The following is a 21,582-nucleotide window of genomic DNA, read 5'->3' as shown; positions in this document are numbered from 1 at the left end:
CTGGCTGGATGGTGACAGTGGACTGGCAGTACCACAGCAAAGCTGTGAATGCTGATGCTGGTTGTGTCGGTGGCTTGGGCTCCAAATAAACTTCTTTGGCCCAGTCTTGCCATATACCAAAGGTGACCAGGCCTTTGTGCATTTCACTCTGTCTGTCACTCCATGAGCATTTATTAAGTTTCCATGTTGTATTGGATGCAGGGCTAAGTACTGGAGAGAGAAAGAAAAAAATGCCTTCCCTTTCCTCAAGAAGATTGCATTCTATCAGAGAAAACAACATGTATACACAGAAGTAGGTAGAATATATATATAAAAGTAGATGTAAAATCCATAATGAATGAATGAATTTTTTTTTAAAAAGCATTTATCAGGTGCTTACTATGTGCCAAATATTGCGTCAAGTTGTGAACACAAATTTAAAAGTGAGATAATTGTTGATTTCAAGAAGCTTACTTGCTAATGGGAGGGGGGAGAGAACATCACTTTTAGGGGAGTGGTAGCCAGGGAGGAGGTGTTTTGTTTTGACAAGCCAAGGGGATGGTGAGTGGTGGAGCTATAAGGGAACTGATGAATAGTCTTTCCATTAGCAAAAGTAGTACTGAGTAATTTAATGACTTTCCCAGAGCTGGAAGGGGAAGGAGGGTATATGGTCCCCTTATGGCAGGGTGAATGGTGAGGTCCAGTGGCCTGGAGAGTGCAGTGGTAAGTGAGATGGATGGCAATAAAATGCCCAGGGAACTGTGTTAATCATGGCTGGGGTCAGTCAGATACAATGGAACCTGTGTTGCATTCACCAGTCAAGATGGCATAGGTGTTCCAGTACTGAGCATGTTAGGTCTCTCAAGAGGGATTAGTGGCAGGGCAAATGGCAAGGCCCAGTGGTTCATTGGTGGAGTTGTTGTAGGCAGGGCATGAACCACTTCTAGCTGGGGGTGAGGAGTCAGGAGAGGTCCCTCCAATGGGAGGTGGCCACGCTTGAGTTGATATTTGAAGGAAGGAATTCCAGGAGGAAGAAGTACATTCCAGGCATGGGGAGAGCACAACAACAAATGGAATACTGTGTGTGAGAAACAGCCAAAAGCTAAATTCAGCTGGACTATAGTGTGTGAAGGACAGTTAGATGGTGCAGTAGACAGCTTGCTTGATTTGGAGTCAGGAGGATCTTAGTTCAAATCCAGCCTCAGACACTTACTAGAAGTGTTAACACTGGGCAAATCACTTAATCTTGTTTGCCTCAGTTTCCTCATGTCTCAAATGAGCTGGAGAAGGAAATGGCCAACTACTCTAGTATCCTTGCCAAGAAGCCCCACATGGAGTCACAGAGAGTTGGACGTGACTGAAACAACTCAACAGTGATAAATGGTGTTTGAGGAAGGAAAGAAATGGTGGTTATGAAAGGCTTTAAATTCCTAACACAGAAGGTTCCCAAACTCGATGTCCTTGAAGGATCCCTAGAAGCAGACATGGAGGCACATGGGACGAGAATCAGATCTTCAAAAGGTTCTTGTTCATCTCCTTAGGCAAATGTGTTTGTTTGTTTGTTTCCCATGGAATTCTTTCCTGGCTTTCATATTACATAAATGGGTTTTATTTCCTGATCAATATATGGAAGGTCTGTTGGACATCTGAGTGTTTTTCATAAATATTTCTCAAAGGCCCATAGCCCCTTAATTTTTTTTTTTTAATCAGGAGATGAGGCTTCTCATGATTGTACTTGGATGGGTAGGATTCTCCAACAGATCATTTTCCCCATCTGCTTCAAATGATTCTTTTGGAAGGGTTGCCAAGCTGGACAATTGTTCTTGTCAGAGATTTCCATACCCACTTATTTGGCCCAGGAAGTTCACTCTTTGCTCTGTTTAGACCTTATTCATAGAGGCTGTATTTGTAATACATAATGGCAAAATAAACATTTGCATAAAATTAAGCGCCAACGGCCAAATTACCAACATAAAAGAGTTGTATTTTCTGTAAAATTTTCATGACTCTGGCATTCCTAAGCTATGGCCTCATAAAAATTGTGGCTTTATTATGACATAATAAACTATAATATAACATTAGCCCTTGATAGGGGATTTAACATTAAGTATACTGTATTGCTTTTCAATGTTGTGTTCACTTGAAAAGAATAGTAAAGTCATCATCTAAAGCATGTTAAATCTCCCACTCTTGGTTGTCTTAATATTTCTTTATCGTTTTCTTTTTCATTATATAAATTCTTCCATCCCCCTCACCCACAAAGCTTTCAGAAGCCGCTCTACTTACTGACCATTTTCCACATTGCCTGAAGAAAGGCATTCAAACAGTGAATGTGATATATTCAGATTTTCTCATGATGGCATGTTAAAATTGGAATGTTATGAAAATTAATTACATAGTCAGGACTCATACTGGAAAGCCATTTATTTATTTATTAAAAGCTAAAAGGAAGAACCTTATTTGCGGTTTCTTTTTAATTGCCCACATACAGTAATTATGTGCTCCCAAAACTGTGAAACACCAGACTTTCTTTCTGTTCTGGAAGTAATGGGGGTCTAAGGCATGTGCTTGCTCCATGCAACCTTTCCATTTGGAGGATGCTAGGGAACCTGCTTCTGGGAGAATTGGGATCATATTCAAGGGAAATGCCTTGGGGACACATGTATAGGTATTCCATAAGTGGTTCCATTTGGCCAACCATGTCTTGAAGGGGAGGCTTTCTGTTGGACTTTAGAGGTATTCAGAAAGACCTGCCAGCATTAGCCACTGCCTCTTTTGCCATAGTTGCTCTTGGATGATCTCAGAGACTTTTTTAATTCATAGCATTTGGGGAGAGACCATGCTGTAAAGAGAAAGGTCTTTTGAGCTTTGTGTCCATTTTTTTCAGTTCTAGGAGAAGGGAGTCTAGTCTTTGACCTTGTGACTGTGGGCAGTGAGAGGGGGAGCAAGGGAGTACCTTGGGGGAAAGTAGATGAACCTGGACTAAATTAAGCAACTAATACAACTTGTGTATTCAAAAAAAATTTAAAATTCAGTTTTATTTTGAGTTCTGATTTCTCTCCCTCCTTCTTCCCCTTCCCCACTCACTGAGAAGCTAACAGTAAAATTCATCACAAATATGTCTAGTCATACAAAACAAATTCCCACATTAGCCATGTTCCTCTCCCCCCCAAAAAAGGATAGGAAAAGAAATATGCTCTAATCTATACTCGAGTACATCAACTCTATCTGGAGGTGGAGAGCATATTTCATCATGAGTCCTTTGAAATTGTGGTTGGTCATTGTGTTAATCAGTTCCTAAGTCTTTCAAAGTTGATTGTCTTTACAATTCTGTTATTATTGCATAACTTGGTCTCCTGGTTCTTCTCACTTCATTTTGCATCATTTCATAGATGTTTTCTTGGGTTTTTCTGAAACCATCCCCTTCATCATTTCTTAGATTCTTAGGGAACACAATAGTATTGCATCACATTCATATATCGTACTTTGTTCAGCTCTTCCTCTCAGTTTCCAATTCTTTGCTACTTTTTGTAGAGCTTGTATATATATATAAAACATATATATATTATGTATAATATATATTATATATATAATGTATAATATACATTATATATATAATGTATAATATATATTATACATATAATGTGTATGTTATATATAATGTATAATATATAATATATTATATATATTATGTATAATGTATATTATATATATAATGTATGATATATGTTATATATAATGTATAATATATTATATATATTATGTATAATGTATATTATATATATAATGTATAATATATATTATATATAATATATAATATATTCTATATATATTATGTATAATGTATATTATATATATAATGTATAATATATTATATATATTATGTATAATGTATATTATATATAATGTATAATATATATTATACATAATGTATAATATATAATATATATTATGTATAATGTATATTACATATATATTATACACACACATGGAAATGTATGTAAATTGGGGAATGGCTCCTATTTTTATAAATTTTAGTTAGTTCCCTATATATCTCAGAAATACGATTTATCAGAGAAATTTGTTCCAGATTTATTTCCAGTTTCCCAGTTCTCTACTAATTTTAATGGAATTGGTTTTAGTTGTGCAAGAACTTTTAAATTTTTTGCAATTAAAAATATCCATTTTACCTCCTTTGAGCCCTTCTACCTCTTGTTTGGTCATGAATTCTTCCCCTATCCATATATCTGAAAGGTAATTACTTCCACATTCCTTGAATTTGCTTATGATTTCTCTGTCTAAATCATGTGCCCATTTTGAGCTTCTCTTAGTATGTGGTGTTACTGTTGGTCTATATGTAGTTTCTGCCAGCTTATTTTCCTGTTTTCCCAGCAGTTTTTGTTGAATAGTAAGTTCCTGTCCAACTAGCTTAGATCATTAGGTTTATCAGCCACTAGGTTACTGTGTTTGTTTGCTTCTGTATATTATGCCTAACCTGTTCTACTAATTAACCTCTCAATTTCTTACTCAGTACCAGATTTTGATGAATACAACTTCATAGTATAGTTTGTTTCAGATCTGGTACTGCCTGGTTTTCTTCCCATTTTTTTTCATTGATTCTCTTGTGATTCTTGACCATTTGTTCTTCCAGCTGAATGTCTAAAGTAACCCTTTGGTAGTTAGTATGGTACTGAATGAGGGAATGAATCTAGGTAGTATTTGTTTATATGACCTTGGCCTATTCATGAACAGTTGGAAGTTTCTCCAATTGTTGAGCTATGCCTTTATTTGTGTAGCGTTTTGTAACTGTGTTCATATAGTTCCTGTGTGTGTCTGGGCAGGTAGACTAAGTATTTTATATTGTTGGTAGTTTACTGGTAATATATAGAAAAGCTGATGATTTGTGTGGGTTCATTCTGTATGCTGCAGCTTTGTCGAAGTTGTTAATTTTTTGGTTATTTTAGTTGACTCTCTAGGAGACTCTAAGTTAACCATTGTATCATATGCACAAAGCCATATAATCCTGTTTCCTCTTTGCCTATGCTTATTCCTTCAAATTTTGTCTTGTCTTATTGGTACAAGCAGCACTTCTAGCACAATATCGAATAGTAATGATGATAATAGACATCTTGCTTCACTCCTGATATTATCAGAAAGGCCTCTAAGCTTGTTCCTATTACACTTAATGCTAGTCTTGGTATTTAGATGCATACTACTTATCATTTTAGAGAAAGCTCCATTTATTCCTATGATTTCTAGTGTTTTTTTTTTAAACAGGAATGAGTGTTATATCTTGTAAAAAGCTTTTTTTATCCCTCCATTGAAATATTCATGATTTTTGTTGATTTGTTATTAATACAGTCCATTATACTAATAGTTTCCCTAATGTTGATTCAGTCTTGCATTCGTGATATAAATGCAGCCTGTTCTTTGTAATACATTGCTGTAGTCTCTATGCTGTATTTTATTGAAAATTTATGCATCGATGTTCATTAGGCAAGTCATTCTATAGCTTTCTTTTTCTGTTTTGACTTTCCCTGCTTTAGGTATCAAGACCATATCTGTGTCATAAAAGGAATTTGGTAAGACTCCTTTTCCTATATATTTTTCGAAGAGTGTGTAATATTGGGATTAATTGCTCTTTAAATGTTTTGTAGAATTTGCTTGCAAAACCATCTGGTCCTGTTTTTCTTTTCCTTTGGGAGTTCCTACATGGTTTGTTCAATTTCTTTTTCTAAGATATGGTTATTTAAGTATTCTATTTCCTGCTCTGCTAATTTATATTTTTTTAAATTTTCTAAAAATCAAATTACCTAATGTCTCATTTATTTTATTGTGTTAAAAAAAAGCTTCCGGTTTTATTTATTAGCTAATTGATTTTTTTTTAATTTTCAGTTTTGTTAGTTTCTCCTTTCATCTTCAAGATTTCTGTTTTGGTACTTAATTGGGGGTGGTTAATCTATTAGTTTTCTAGTTTTGTTTTTTGTTTTTTTTTTAGTTGCACGCTCAGTTTGTTGATTTGCTCTTTTATTGACGAAAGCCTTTAGAGATATAAATTTTCTCCTAAGTACTGCTTTGGCTGTATCCCACAAATTTTGGTATGTTGTCACATTCTTGTCATTATCTTTAATGAAATTGTTGATTGTTTTTATGATTTGGTCTTCACCCATCTATTTTTTAGAATTAAGTCATTTACTTTCTAATTAATTTTTAATCTTTGCTTTAAAGGCCCTTTATTGAATGTATTTCTTTTACATTATGGTCAGAAAAAGATGCATTTGATATTTCTCCTTTTCTGCATTTGTTTGTGAAGTTTTATGTCCTAATACATGGTCAGTTTTTCTGAAAGTGCCATGCACAGTTGAGAAATAGGTATACTCTCTTCTATCCACCTTATTACTCTCCAGAAGTCTGTCATATTTAACTTATCTAAATTTCTGTTCAGGTCCTTAACTTTTTTTTTCATTTTTTGGGGTTACATTTATCTAGGTCTGAGAGGGGTAAGTTGAGGTCCCTCATTAGTATAGTTTTACTATTACTTCACATTTAACTTTTCTTTTAAGAATTTAGATGCCATACTATTTGGTGCAGATATGTCTAGTATTGATAGTAATTTTATAGGGCAGGTAGGTGGCACAGTGGATAGAGTGCTGGGCTTGGAGTCAGCAAGACTCATCTTCCTGGGTTCAAATCTGGCCTCAGACATTTCCTAGCTATGTGACCCTGAGCAGGTCACCTAACTCTGTTTGCCTTAGTTTTCTCCTCTGTAAAATGAGCTGGAGAAGAAAATGGCGCTCCAGTATTTTTGCCAAGAAAACCCCAAATAGAGTCATGAAGAGTTGTGACTGAAACAAGTGAACAAGAACAACAAATTGATAGTAATTTAATAATAATAATTGACATTCATTTAGCATATTTTATTGATATTAATCAAAGGTAGGAGGGCATACAAATGTTTATTGAATTGGAACACAAATATCACACATTTCAATGGTGGTGGTAAGAATGTGTTGAACCAATAGGGGAAAAAAATGTAGATGTGTGCAAAAAAGTGACTAAACTGGCCACAGCCCTTATCCCAGAAATTTCAGTGGTAGGCACATGTCCCCAGTGACATTAGAGACAGAAAGACAGTTTCTATAAACACCAAAATGTTCAGTATTCACAGAGGTACTTTTTTGTGGTAGCAAAGAACTGGGACCAAAGTGAGTGGCATGGCCTGGAAATTGCAAAAAAAAAAAATTGCGGTATCTGAGTGATAGAATATTATTGTTACATGAGAAACAACTTGAACAACTTAAAATTGCTGTAGAAATATTTTGTGTAGGCCATGCCAATATCACAAAAATTACTGCTACTAAAATTAATTTATAGTTTTAATGTTATATCAATCTACCCATGGGATATTTTATGAATTTAGGTAAAATAATAAAATTCATTTGGAGCAAAACAAGATGTTGAATATCAAGGGAAATAAAGGCAGGGAGAATAGTGCTTCCAAGCCTCAAAACTATATTATAAATTGGTAATCATTAAAAATATTTCATACTGATTAAAAGTAGAAAAGTAGATCAATGGAACAGTCTAGACAAGGGAAATTAGAAATAATTGAACTTAACTCAGTGTTTGCTATCCCTGGAAACATAAATTGCTTAGGAAAGAATTCCCCTATTTAATTAAAAGTTATGTGGAAACTGAAAAGCCGCCTGGCAGAAATTAGGTTTAGCTTCACATTTGGGTTGGACTCGTAGTCAGGACGCCCTAGATTCTAACTCAGACACTTTTTAGCTATGTAACCCTGGGCAAGTCACTTAACCTCTGTTTGCCGTAGTTTCTGCATCTGTAAAGTGGAGCAAATAATAGCACCTACTTCTCAGGGTTGTGAGGATCAACTGAAATGTTTGTATCCTCAGCATTTAGCACAAAGCTGTTTACGACGGCCAAAAAAGGTCCTTTTACATTAGATGCTATAAGTCTTCCCATGCCAGAAAGGTCACTGGCCTCCGGTTTGCATGCTACATTTTCTTCCCTTAATGCAACTGTACCTCATTTGCCCACTGAGAGTGGCTCACCAAACAAAGCATTTGGGTACCCCGGGATGGCGGTGGTTCATCTTTGCCTGGTAACTTGAACTCATGAAGAGCAGCTACATGTTCTTGGGCTAGTTTATCCTACTTAATGTGGATTTGGATCTTTAATTAGTCATTTTTATTTTGTCCTTTTTATTCCAAAGACCATTATTTTTTGGTAGGTAGCCTTGGCACATGCTGGGCCTTTACACTCCTGGAACTCTCAGAGGACCATGACATGCTTCTTGCTTCATCCTCCCTCCATGTTTTTTTTTTTTTTAACTCTTAGTTGGTCAGTAAATTCTATGTGAATTCCTATTGGTCTCTTCCTTTTCCTACTCACAAGAGTTGTTTCTCTTTGTCTTCAGAGTTTATGTTTTGAGGAGTTTTCCTTGTCCTGGGCTGACTTGTACAATGCTAGTCCACAGGGCACCCACCTGTTCTTTATCTGGATGCTTTAAGATGTGCTCTCTCTAAATCTATGGAGCATGCACACGTTGTCTGGCCATCTACTCCTGTACCCTAGGTTAAGATGAAATAGTTACTCCCCCCTGCCCAAGTTCCTCCTTTTGGGGTGGAATTCAAGATTAGCAACTTCCCTATTTGGTTTTCAGCCTTTTAAATGATGAAATCAGGAGGTGTGATGGAAGTAATTGGCTGAGCAAAGTGTATTATCAGGGGGTACAAGAGAGGAGGGAGTATCAAGAATGGGCAAATGTTACGACAGTATTAGAAGTGAATTTAGAGTTTTAGGGTAATATCACTTTCCTCCCCTTGACAGTTCTGGATCACATTCTTCCCCCCTTTTTTTAATTGCAGATGATCGTGGTGGTAGCATCTTGTCTGTTTTGCTTCTTAAGAATGTGTGAATGTTATCATCACATCAGTCATGTCGTCCATTGGTCAGTTACCATTGCTTTCCATTCCTCTCCAGTTAGCGGTGAAGGATTCCTTGAGGTTATGTTCCTATGTGTTTGTGGGCATCAGTGCCCTTCTTTCGGCATACTGTTTTCGATCTCCTAAGTCCCTTGGCACTCTAAGCAGCTCACCTGCTGTAGTCATAGCTTAGAGGCCATTTTAGAAAGCCTCCCAGGAGTGTTGGACTTGCACTGGTTAGCTTATTTTCACCCCATTTTGTTGAGTTTGCAGATTGATTTACCCCTTTGCTTTATTTACCAAAGTTACTTTCTCTCACTGTGCCCTAAATGCACAAATCCTGCTGTCGCTCCCTCTTCATATAGATTGTGCAGATTGATTTTCCAATTTTCTTTATCTTGTCTTTGGGGGGGGATTTGCACAAAATCTAGATCCCCTTGGCAATGAATAGTACATCTGATTTGTCATCATCTCTGGATCTTAGAGGAGAATTTTACTATTTGCAAGCCTGGAATTGAAGCTAAACTGGCCAGGTAATATGGTTTGGTCATTTATGAATTCCTGGCATTTGTATCTTACCTTCATGGTATCACATTGAGCCCATCAGGCTTGCTACACTCCTTCCTTCTGGCACCTGCTGTTGTCCAAAAGTGAGCTCATCTAAAATCTGGTTTGCTACACTGGCTCACCCCTTGTGGAGCTGTCCAGTGTTTTACCAGTTAAAAAACAAAACATAAAAATATGAAGATAGAATCAATCAATAAGCATTTATTAAGCACTCTGTGGGCAGCACTGTGCAAAAGCACTGGGGATAGAAAGCAATAGCAAAAAATGGTACCTGCCCTCAAGTGCTTTGTGTTCTAATTGGGGAGACAACATGCCGAAATCGGAATGAACACCAGAAGTGGTGTCTTCTGCTCCTCTCTTCCCCTACTGCCGTTGGACTGATCGCATCACTCCAGTGACTCCTGTTAGGTTTTGTTTTTTATATCATCCTAGTTTTCCCCTCCTATGTAACAAATATTTATTTTTAAAGATAAAATGAAAAATCAGTACAACTGATGAAATACATTAAAAAATCCAAAAAATATGTGTAACACCTGGTAAGAGGTGGGGTACGGGTATCCTCTCATATCTACTCTTTTGAGCCATACTTGTTCTTTATAATTTTCCCATATTCACTTTTGATTTTTGACCTGTAGTTCTTTCCACTTATATTGTTGTAGTCCTTGTCTGTATTCCTTTACTCTGCAGCAGTTCACATAGATCTTTCAATGCTTCTCTGTATTTAATCACATTCATCATTATTTACATCACAGTAATATTCCATTACATTCATGTACTAACACTTGTTTAGCCATTCCCCAGTTGATGGGCATCTACTTTGTTTCCACTTATTTACTATCACAAAACATACTGCTATAAATGTTTTGGTATATATGGGGACTTTGTTCTTAGCAGTGGTTTCCTTGGGGACATAAGCCTAATAATAGTATCTCTAGGTCAAAGGGTATAGACATTTTAGTTACTTTGTGTAATTCCAAATTGCTTTCCAAAGTGGTTGTACCAATTCACAGCTTCACCAAAATGCATTGGTATCTATCATAGCCTGTCCAACATTAAAATCTATTTCCATTTTTTGCTATCCCTGTCAATTTGCAGGGTGTAAAGTATTTACATTTCTCTATTATTAGTGATTTGGTGTGTTCGTTCATATAACTATTAATAGTTTGAAATCTCTCTTTTGAGAACTGTTTGTACCTACATTTTGACCACTTATCTATTGGGGAATGGCTCTTGGTCACGTAGTATAGTGTGTGTATGTGCATGTATATATATATATATATATATATATAGATGTGTGTATGTGTATGTATATACATACACATACATCTACGCATGTATGTTTATATATGTCTAATCCTACTTTCTGCCTGATTGCTTTCCAGTTTTCACATTTTTTTTTTGATGACATAGGGAATTCTTTCCCAAGTAATTTGTATTTTCCAGGACCCTCCTGTCCCATCTCCATTGCAACTTCCATAATCTTAGTGACCAGTCAGGAACCTGGGATTTTTAGTGAAGAGGAGATGATAAGTTTGAGAACAGCTTATTGGGTATGTCTGGGGTCTGGGCTCCCACCTTTGAGAAATCCTGCTCCTTTGACTGCTCAGCTAAAAAGGTATATAGGGCTGACTGGCCAAAGTTGAATTGGCTAAAACTTGGAGCCAAACCCTTTGGGATGAGATTTGCTTTGTCCTCCAGTTAGGTCGAATGTAATTTTTTCTTCTTTCTGTGTTTTTGTAAAATAGTCAATCCCAGTAGTACTAGGAACTGGCTTTGTACTCTGCAGAAATGGTGGCTGACTCTGGATCCAGCATATCAGCACTCTGAGCCTCAGTTTCTTTATCTCTAAAAGGGGGGGCATTTAATAAGACATTAACTTATTGTGAAGTCATGCTTGTAACACACTGTACCGTGTATGGCTTCTCACAAGGCTTTCCATCTCCTTCTTTCCTGCTCCTGCTGAAGGACATTCTTCGGTGCAGCTTCAGGCCAGTTTTTGCTTGGCCTCCTTTTCATCACCTTGGCACCAGAGCCATATCGTTCGACAAACCAAACTGTGACAGGTAAGTTCTGCAACCAATTCTTTCACTTTTTAGGGGGGTAACAGCTCCCACGTCCATGGAGAGCAAGAGACACTGACCCCCATCCTGTGGTCTTATACTTCAAAGCTGGACACATGAGCCTTGGCTAAAAGTTCTACCTTTATAGCTCTAGGACAATTAAGTGGAATCTACACTTGGGGGGGTTTAGGTCACCTCTAATCATAGTTTTGAAGTCACTAGGCTTTGGATTGACTTAAGACCTGAACGCTTTTAAACAAAAGATTTATTCTTAGAATCCCAGCTGTCTTAGAATCTAGAAGCCCTAGATTTATACTTCTAGTTCAAAGCTAGTAAGTACTAGGGCCTAGCACTACAATAGGACACCTCAATGCCTTTGAGCCTTGGAAGCCACTTGCCCCCAGCAGTAAGTGAAAGACCTCAAGAGTGAGTGCTCCTCGTATCACATCAGTCCTTTTGTCCCTCTGTAGTTAAGTATCCCCACTCACCATAGAGGATTTTCACCACCTTGAGCTCCCTGCCTCCTCTTGCATCACTAAGCTATCTGTAGCCAGTGCCTCCACCCCCAATTTGTTTCTGACCTCTCCTTTGCTGTGTGTCCCACAGGGCTCACTCCTCAGCTTCCATGGACTAGATTACCTCTATGCTAATGGTTCTCCAGTCCTTTAGCCCTAACCTCCAGTCTCACATTTCTCTGATTGCTGGGGAGGGTACCTCAATTCCCTCAAAAGAGAAGGGCTTCCAGCTGTTTCCATCAGCCCTCCCACCCCATTCTTCTGCCTTAGGGGCAAATGCTTACTCCCCCTCCTGAGCCTAGTCTCCTGGGCACCCTTTTCTGTCTCTAGCCGCACTTTCTCTCTCATTCCTCAGACTCACTGGTTAGAGGTGAGGAGTTTGAATACTCCCTGGTTCCTGTTGCCATCGTCATTGCCCGATCTTTCATCCAGACCTAGGAGTTGCTGTCTGCTGCCCTCCAGAATCCTCCCCTTCCTTCTGTGGTGTGTAGCTCCCAGTCTATGAGACTTCAACCTCCAATAGATACTCCCTCAAACATCCTGCTGCCTCGACTTACTCCTTTCCCTTGACCCCTTTAGCTTTTAATCATCTGCTGCTGAAAGGTGGAGAAACATCACCAAGCTACACTCACGGGGTCCACTATGAATTTATGCTACACAAATTCACCTGGGTTCACATTGTGCTCAGCACTTTCTATAGCTCATCTCACTCTCCACAGCAGCTCTTGCAAACCTTTTTATGGCTCCTTTTAAGCAAAGAATCTTGCCTTGAATTTCATTTTTAAAAATTCAGGACATTTGCTGAGAGCTCCCTCATCGTACATCACCCGGATGTACTTCCCTACTGCCCACAAACATGGCCATGTTTCCCCGAGCCTCGAAACGTCTCACTTGATTTGTCAGCCTCCCTCACTGTTGTCCCTTACCTTTCCTCCCACTCTTCATAAGGGCCAACCTTAGAGCTTCTCCCTCTAGGCTATTTCACTTGGTGATCTCATTGGCTTCTGTGGGTTGTTATTATCTCTCTGCTGACCTCCAGACTTCCCTATTACTGTGCTAGGTGTCATCTGCCCTCTCACCCACCAAATTCCACCTTTGCAACATATGGCCTCCCACCTCCCCCGGGGTTGCTGCAGGTTGGTCTGCCTATCCCAAATCTCTCCCCCCTCCAAAGTGATCTGACCATTCGGCCACTCTACCCAGTTAACTCCAGTGTATATCGCCTTCAGGATCAAATATAAAACCCTGCAATACAGGCGACATTGGCCTGCTTGCAGTTTTCTGGCTGCTCACCCTTCCTGACCCATCAGCCCCCAGTGCCTTACTTCCGTGTACCTGGCTTGGTTGTACAGAGTTGTTTTCAGGTTGTCGCCTCCATTTGATGGAGAGCCCCTTCAGGGCAGGGACTTTGTATTCCCAGTGCCCAAGAGGTACAGAGTCAATCTTTACTGAATGACCAGAGGAATTTGTCTGGAAGGCTTTCTGCTTCTGGGAATAGAAATGCAAGCCTTTGCTTAAATCCCTGAGTTGCTAGATTTCTGTCCCTAGGTTTGTGAGAATTCTCCTTTCAGACCTAATGATGTAAAGTTCTACTTAGGGCCATAAAATGACTGATCTCAGTTTCTAAGTTACAAATATAAGGATTTCCTTGCCAAGGACCCCAAAGTTGAAAGTTGTTTTATGCCCCCCCCGACCCCTTTTTTCCTGAGAGACCTAGTCTGAGTGCCTTGATTTCCTCTTCTCTGCACTCCCTTGTCCTGGCCAAGCCTCAGCATTTTCTTACTCTCTTACCCATGACTGCCTTTGCTACTACTGGGAAAAGTCACCCACCTGGGCCCTCCCTCTGCAGCCCAGAAATCCTTTTCCACTCCCTCTTGGCTGTTGACTCCATCCCATCTTCTCCAGCAGATGGTGCTATCTGAACACTCCCTTTCATTTGCTAAGGTCCTTGGCTCTATGCTTATGACTCCCGACCTACATTCCACCATCTTCAACTCACCCTTGTCCAAAACAAAGCTTATTTTCTTCTCTCCTCTTTCTAATTCTCCTATTACTGTGGAAGCTCTACCATCAGCACTCTCTCCCCCCTTCCCATCAAAAATCAGTTTGCCAAGTCTTACTTGTTTCTTCCTTTGAATAATCCCTTGAATATGCCTTTTCTCTGCTTCCAGTGCCACCCTGGCACAGATCCTTGGCACCTCATGGCTGGACCATGGCACTAGTTGGCTGCTTTGTTTCCCTGAAGCAATTCTCTTCCCAGGACAGCCCAGACTCCTCTGAGTTGTCAAACTGATCATGTCAATTCTTAGCACCTGCAGGATCAAATACAAAAATCCTCTTGTACCTGGCCAGAGACATCTCAAGACCCAGCCTACCTTACATCTCTATATACAGTCCCAAGGCATTAATACTTAGGCTTACTAAAGGCCTCTCCACCTAGGGACCCCAAGACCTGTACTGACAGACATCCAGCGAGATGAGGGCCGCACACCATAGTGCTGTGTGGCTCTGGCCTTGTCTACAGCCTCCCTCAGAAAAGAGGGGACCATTCTGATACACAGGGGAGCTTGGCAGCAGTCTCCTGCCTAGGAGGAAGGAGAGTTAACGTTTTTGCTACTTTCTGCCTGAAATATCAGCCACCCTAAGAACTTTGAAAATATATTTAAAATCTTCCCTTGGTAATGGATAAACTCCCCAACTTGCCCTTGCTACCTCCCTCTTAGACTGTCCTGTCTTGCTCCACAGGCAACAAGCTTGCCTTCATCTTCAGTCTTTCCACTGTACTGCACACTCCTTGTCCCTCTACCACTTCCAGCTTCTCCCTCTACTCTGGTCCCTCAGGAGCCACTTCTTCCAAGGGTCACTCAGATGCTAGCTCCCACCCAGTCACCATTGTGGCAGCTGTTTTCTCCTGCTCTCTAGGACACCTCCCTTCTTTCTTCCGTGAGTTCAGTGACTGCCTCACAGGCTTTATCTCCTGTCCTCATACCAGGGAACCTCCACATACATAGAGATAATCCCTTCAACATTCTGAACTCCTGGTTCCTCAACTTGTTCTCCATGACCTCCACACAGAGATGGTCATAGCCTTGATTTTCATGAGTTCTGATCACAATCTATTGTCAGTCCACCTCTCCCTCTGTCTTCCAACATGGACCCCTGTTCTTTGCTCTTGGGTTCCTTTTCTGCCTTATCCTGTGACCAACCTCAGCTTTGAATCATTCCCACAATCCTCACTTCTCCTTCACCCTCTCATGGGAAGAGGTGGCCCCTTCTCTTTCCCAAGGCCAACCCTCCTACCTTCATAAGTAATCCAGTTCCATCCTATCTTCTGCAACATATTTTGCTTCTCTATCATTCCAGCTCTTTCACTTACCTTAAGTGAAAAGAAAGAAGAGACATTTGGGGACAGGAGTTAAGTTGTACCCTTGGAAAGGGATTGCTGTGGGCCCTTGCAACATATACCACCCCCAAGATGTTTTGTGGGCCCCACAAGTTTTGCTGAAGAGACTTAGCTTGGTTCCCAGGAATTCTTTGCATAGAGAAAAGGTGGCTGAGGAGGCTAAGCCCTGGGTGGGGGGGTATAGCCCACCCTGGGATGTTAGTGACTTTCCCAGGGTCACATAGCGAAGCAGTACCTGAGATTACATTTGAACTCAGGGCTTCCTTCCTTCACAGCCTGAACTTTAAATACTAGGTCACACAGCTGTCTCAAGAGAAACTATGTGCTTGCTTGTACTCTTCCTGCCTTCTCTCCAGTCAGACTTCCAGGGAAAAGAGTAGCTAACAGTGAGCAGGGACTGCCCAGACGCAACTGAAGTCTGGAAGCTGCTGTGAGTCCTGTGCACCTAGAGTGGATGAGCCAGGAAAAGGTTTCCCCCCCATTCCCGTTCTTAGTCTGTGATCTACAAACAAGAAAGAAATACTCCATAAAGCCTTTCCAGTGAAGTGGGGGGGGGGGTTTCCCTGACTGTATCTGAAGGAATTCCTGAAGGAATCGGGAAGAGCAATGTTTGGCCTAAGTCCCCTTTGCTTTATTCTATAGAAGATAAAACTATGTGAGTCCAAGCTGCTGATCTCTGTGTAGTACTGAAAGTGACCTAAGAGAGTTGGAAGGCAGGATAGGAGCTTTCATCAGATAGTAAATTGCATACTTACTCTTCTGCTACATCTCACTTCATATTCTAGATTGAATTGGAAGCTGGTCACAAAGAGATTAAAAGTTGCTTCTGAGTCAAGCACTGAAATGGCTGTCATGTTGGGATGGGGGTGGAAAATAGGAGAAGAGTAGCTTAGCTCCTAGCAAGCTTTAAGACTCTCTAGAGGCCCGTGGTGGCATTGGAGCTTATTAGAAAGGGACTCTTCTTTGCACCTGCATCAGCAGATGACCCAAGAGGCCGGAGCTGGTAGCTCAGGTAGATCACTACCCAGTGACTGACTCACATCTTACATGCAGTTAATTAAAACGCCTTGGCTAAACAATTGACTCAGTGACATGCTGCCTCCCTGTAAGCTCAGGAAGAACAAAGAAAATCCCACATTACAATTAACTTCCAAATAAGCGCAGAAGATGGCACTTTGGAAATAACGAAATTGATAATCCGTTAGCTGACTGGATACAAATTAATTTTAAAATTTGATGAAAAATTACTAAAATAGGAAATAAAAATAATTACTTGAAACCAATATGCCTGATAATATGTCAACAAAACAGAATGGGAAAGGAAGGAAAGGATATAATACCTACCAAAAGTAAATGTCCCAAATTAGGAAACCATCAAATAGCAAACTTTACATAATTTCAGAAAGAAAAAATAAAGTCTTTAAATGGATTCCTCCTCCCACTACCAAACTCCATCACCAGACTAGGTTCAGCTAACTTGACAAACCATTTCTATCCCATGTTTAAAGAACAATTTCTTTTGTCATAGTTTTGAGGAATCTTGAATGATTTTGATGAATGGGAAGGGCGACCCGTCGTGGAGAGGGCCTTTAGGGTAGCACTTTCCTCTACACCGTCTAAATGCTTTTTTCCCCCCCTTGGCTATAGCGAATAAGCTCAGTGTAGGTTCTTGTAATCTCTATAGATTTTAGTCATTTGTGTGATGGTAAAGGTGTGGTCCACTGTGGTGGAATGTTGCTTGGGAAACCTGCCTTCCCCCCCGCCCAGTATCATTCCTGTCAAAGCAGGCAACTCAAACAGCCCCAAAGCACCTTAGTCAGCCAATCCTTGACTTCCTGGCCCAAGAGGAGATAGGTAGTAGCCCAGGGCGATACCACATGAGAATAAAAACTTTATGGACAAAGATGTCAAGAGGTTATGAGTAATATCACCTCAAAACAGAGAGAGGCAGCAGAAGGTAAAACCAGCATAAGGGAAGGGTGGCAAGAGACAAAATGAAGACAAGGCAAGCTAAGGGAATTTCAGGAGGCCAGTAAACAACAAAGAAATGGAAATTATCCGGAAGGCTTTTACAACCCACCCTTGTCACCATCGAGGAAAGTGGAGCCTGACACTTGGACTCGATAAGATCACAATCCCACATATGCTCAGAGAAGGAAGAGAAACTGCACGGTAGAGAACTGACTTCGAGCAGGTTATATGTAGGGGGAGATCCCTCCTGGGGGTGATGCAATCATGTGGGCATCGAGGGATTGAGCAACAAGGAAGGTGTCAGGAGGGAGAGAGGCTGGGGGGTAAACATGATTTCAGACTTTACTAAAACCCACCGAAAAAGTGACAGAGAACCTCATCAACTATCAGCCTTAGTGCCTCATTTTCTATCTGTTCAGGGTGTCCCAGAATTCTTAGCACAGTTTTAAGTTTTTAGGACACTCTAAAACTTTAATGACAAGAATCTACACAAGATGCAGAGATTCCCAAGCGCTATTTCTTGATAGCACACATTTTCACCATCTCACAATTGGCTAAACAAAGTAGAGAACACATCTCTTACTATGCTTTGTTAATTATTTTTTAAAGAAAGAACTTTTGATTTAATACAGCAAAACGTTGCCTTAAAGGCTCTCTTACAACAATGTATTTCTCGTGCAGATACCAAATGATTCACTGAAAGATCTAACAGATGACCTTGATTTATCATTCTGTTAGACATCCATATCAGGTGAGGCATTGTAGAATCAAATGTATGCTCTGTAAAGACATTTACCACAAGCAGAGAGAAGATCCATTGCAGAGAAGTCCAAATAGAAGATACTCTTGTTTGGAAATGACATTAGATTAGCTGAATCAAGTCTTAAACTACTGCAGAGCCTTCCAGATGGGGTCTCTAACCACCCTCAGAGTAAACAGGGGGAGAGAAGAATGCCTAATGCCCAGACCATTGAATATAGTCAGATGGATGCCCTTGAGGGCTCATTTGAGAAGGTACTTCTCCTTCTTTGAAGAAGTGAGTAATCATGAGTATAGAATACTTCATATTTTTTCAGTATCAGAGAGTTATTTTGGTTATGTTGAACTTATTTACTTTTCTTTGTTGTTATAAGGGATAGTATAGGAGAGATCTATGTGATAGAAAAGCAAAAGCCATACAAAATAATCTCAGAAAAGAACCATACAGATAATGGAGGAAAATTTTGGTTTGGGGAGTGTGTGAACTTTCTTCATCATTACCTCAATTATCTGCTTCACTTAGCATGGCAGAGGCTGTCCATGCCTCCATGGCAGCAAACAACCAACATTCATCCTGCATAGCAGCCTAGACCATTTTGGTTTTCTGTGGCTTAGCTATATAACCCAAATGTGCTACTGTGTATTGTCGGGTATAGTCAATGAGATCAGTCATGAATAAGGCCAACACAACCCATTCCCTTGTGCTGAAATCTCAAGACCCGAAGAATTAAAAGCTGAAAGTCATATGGATCCATTATAAAAGTTTTATGGTTTTAACAATTTATCAAGATATATCACCAAAACCCTGTCACATTGTCACCAGTCAGTTACTATTCTTTATTAATTCTCTCTCTTAGAGGCTAAATGATGTTACCTTTCACCTTAACAGTGTTCCAGACACTTAATGAGCAACTTCCCATAATAGATTTTTGCTCCCTGTGGACAGCTCCCTGTTTATGTGTGATCTCTGACACCTATGCCAAGGATTATTACTGCTAGATCTTCCCTTGTACTCTCCACTCATCTTTCATTTCTGTGGTCATTAAATGCAGATCACGTTATATTTAATCTTCAGACTGCAGCATTAGTAAACCGAGGCCTCACTTATGCATTCATGAGGGTGAAGTGGGTGCTAGGCAAAAGACTTGAACAGATGCTATAGTTCCAATGATATTTCTAATCATCACATTTATACCCCAAGGATAGTTTCTTATGCTTTACACTCCTGTCACGATTTTTCATCATTACCACAGAATCTTGTTTTATGCCCATTTTAAGCTAATATCTGAATTTTTGTCACAATCGCATATCTCTTCACGACTCAAGGTAGAAACAAAAGAAGTGAAAAGTTTGTCAGTTGTACCCAAGCTGTGTAACTTTATAGCATGAATATTTTCTTCCAGAAGAGAGGTGGAAATCACGGGATATAGTAAGCATTGTGTGACATTACAATAAAATGACACTACCTATGCCTAACAGATAGGAAATAGCCAGTCTTCCAGAGTAATGATGTTTTCATAGGTCCCAAGAAAAAGATCATATTCACCAAAAAACAGAAAGAAATTAATTAGGGGGAAAGGAGTGGCAGAATGGTACCTGCTCTCCTTTATAATCACAGGCTCAAATTCTGACAATGTTTCTGAGGCATGTCATACTCACTGGGTGGACAATGCGGTCATTAGACACTTTTCCCACATGGAGGTTCTTTCTAATAAGAAACTAAAGAAAAAACAAAGAAACCAAAGTTCAGTCAAATCTCCTGGTAAACCAAAAACCAAACCTTTTCTTCCATCCAAAATTTTTAAAAATTGGGTTTTTCAATCAAAAGTTCAGTTGAACCAAAGTCCCTTGGTAAGTGGTGCAAGCTTCAAGTTTTATTCATATTTATAGAATCTGGTTGAACATATTGGACATCAAAGAGTCTTTTACCGGAAACATATCAGCCCTTTTCTCATCAATTGCCCCCTAGAACAATTTTTCCTAAGCACATAAGAGCAGTCTGGGCAAATGGAATGAATTCAAAATAATTCCAAAGAAAAGCCATCCTAAAAGATGAATAGGGAATTGATAAGATGCACTAATCATTTAATTAAAGCCAAATTGTGTGGGAAAGCCCATGCTTATAGATGAGAATTGAAAAGAAAAATAGCACCATGTTTGTTAGTCTAAGACACTTTTGTCAGCAGTTCCAGGGATGCTATTAGGATGAAATATGAGAGGTCCAAAATGTTTCAAGTTTCTAATGTTCCCGTTGTTTCCCTTTTTCTTTTCCTATGTCTTTCCTCTTCCTCTCTACCAGAATTTTGGCTTTTCTCTCTTGGTATGCCTTGCCTATTTTTCTCCCTGATATCTTCCTCCCATTTCTTTCTTCTGTGGGAGGGAGAATCGAGAGAGATGGGGTGATGTTAGAAATGGTACCATTGGGCCTGCAAGGAGCAGGGAATATTGGACATAGGTTAGTCTTTCCAAGAAAGGAATTTGAAAAACATGAGTATTTTTTGATTGCCATATTTAGCCCAGTTTCATCTACTTCTTTCCCAAGGTCATTCTTCTCCCTTCCTTTGCCCACCAAGAATTAAAAGGTCACAGTCACGGTGCATCTCCACAGGAAACTTTCCTAAGTTTCCATGATTCCTAAGTTAGCATGATTCATCTTTTGGAGCAAACAGTTTTGTACATGTTTGTTTCTTTCTTTTTATCCCCTCTGGCCTGTAGACGACAGGGACCTCTGGTGCTTTGGTCACTTCTGTGTTTTATTCTAGGGTTTATGTAGTCTTCAGTCTCTGCCTATTCCGTATTTTCTCTTCCTGAATCCATAGTATTCTGTTTCCTGTGCCATGAAGGCTGGAGGAAATTCCCAGGCCCTATCCTCCCCTTCCAGCGATGACCTCCTATTGCCAGAATGGCAATACTTTGAGCATACTTACAGTGGTTGCAGGAGGGGCCTATTGGGATGCCCAACTCAGCTCCCATATTCTAGCCCTGGGGAATGTGCCCAGAGCATTAGGAGCCCATTTGAGCCTAACTAAGGCCTGCGGTCAGGCTGAGTCCAACAACCAGGGCTGGTTTGTAGCAAGCCTAGCAAAGTCAGAGCTGGGCAGAACTCCTTCATACTGCTCCTACTTTCCAAAAGCCCACTCATGATCACATATTTTAAACCTATGCCCCATGAAGCAATTAACAAATGAAAAAAAAAAAAAGAACACCCTTAAAATTTGTTCTGATTGCTCGGAATTTTACTTGCATTTGTTTTCTGGAGTCCTTTTGGAGAACAAGCATCCCACAAAAACAAACAGCAGGGGGAGAATACTGTTCAACACCAGGTAACACCTGCTTTCTTCCTCTTTCTTAATCTGTTCCTTAAACCGTAGAAAGAACTTTGT

General features: G+C 39.8%; 1 long non-coding RNA gene across 1 annotated transcript in view; it reads left to right on the top strand.

Annotated features, from left to right (window-relative positions):
* Positions 1-11,574, top strand: part of LOC110198659 (uncharacterized) — a 34,275-nt gene extending 22,701 nt beyond the window's left edge. The window contains exons 4-5 of the long non-coding RNA XR_013483719.1: positions 5,526-5,561; positions 11,457-11,574. This is a non-coding gene — a long non-coding RNA (uncharacterized LOC110198659). The remainder of the gene's footprint in view (positions 1-5,525; positions 5,562-11,456) is intronic.
* Positions 11,575-21,582: the final 10,008 nt, after the last annotated feature.

The sequence above is a fragment of the Phascolarctos cinereus genome, unplaced genomic scaffold, assembly GCF_003287225.1.
Source record: "Phascolarctos cinereus isolate Bilbo 61053 unplaced genomic scaffold, phaCin_HiC Scaffold_8;HRSCAF=390, whole genome shotgun sequence".
NCBI classification, from domain to species: Eukaryota; Metazoa; Chordata; class Mammalia; order Diprotodontia; family Phascolarctidae; genus Phascolarctos; species Phascolarctos cinereus.
This window is presented reverse-complemented; position numbering and strand designations above follow the sequence as displayed.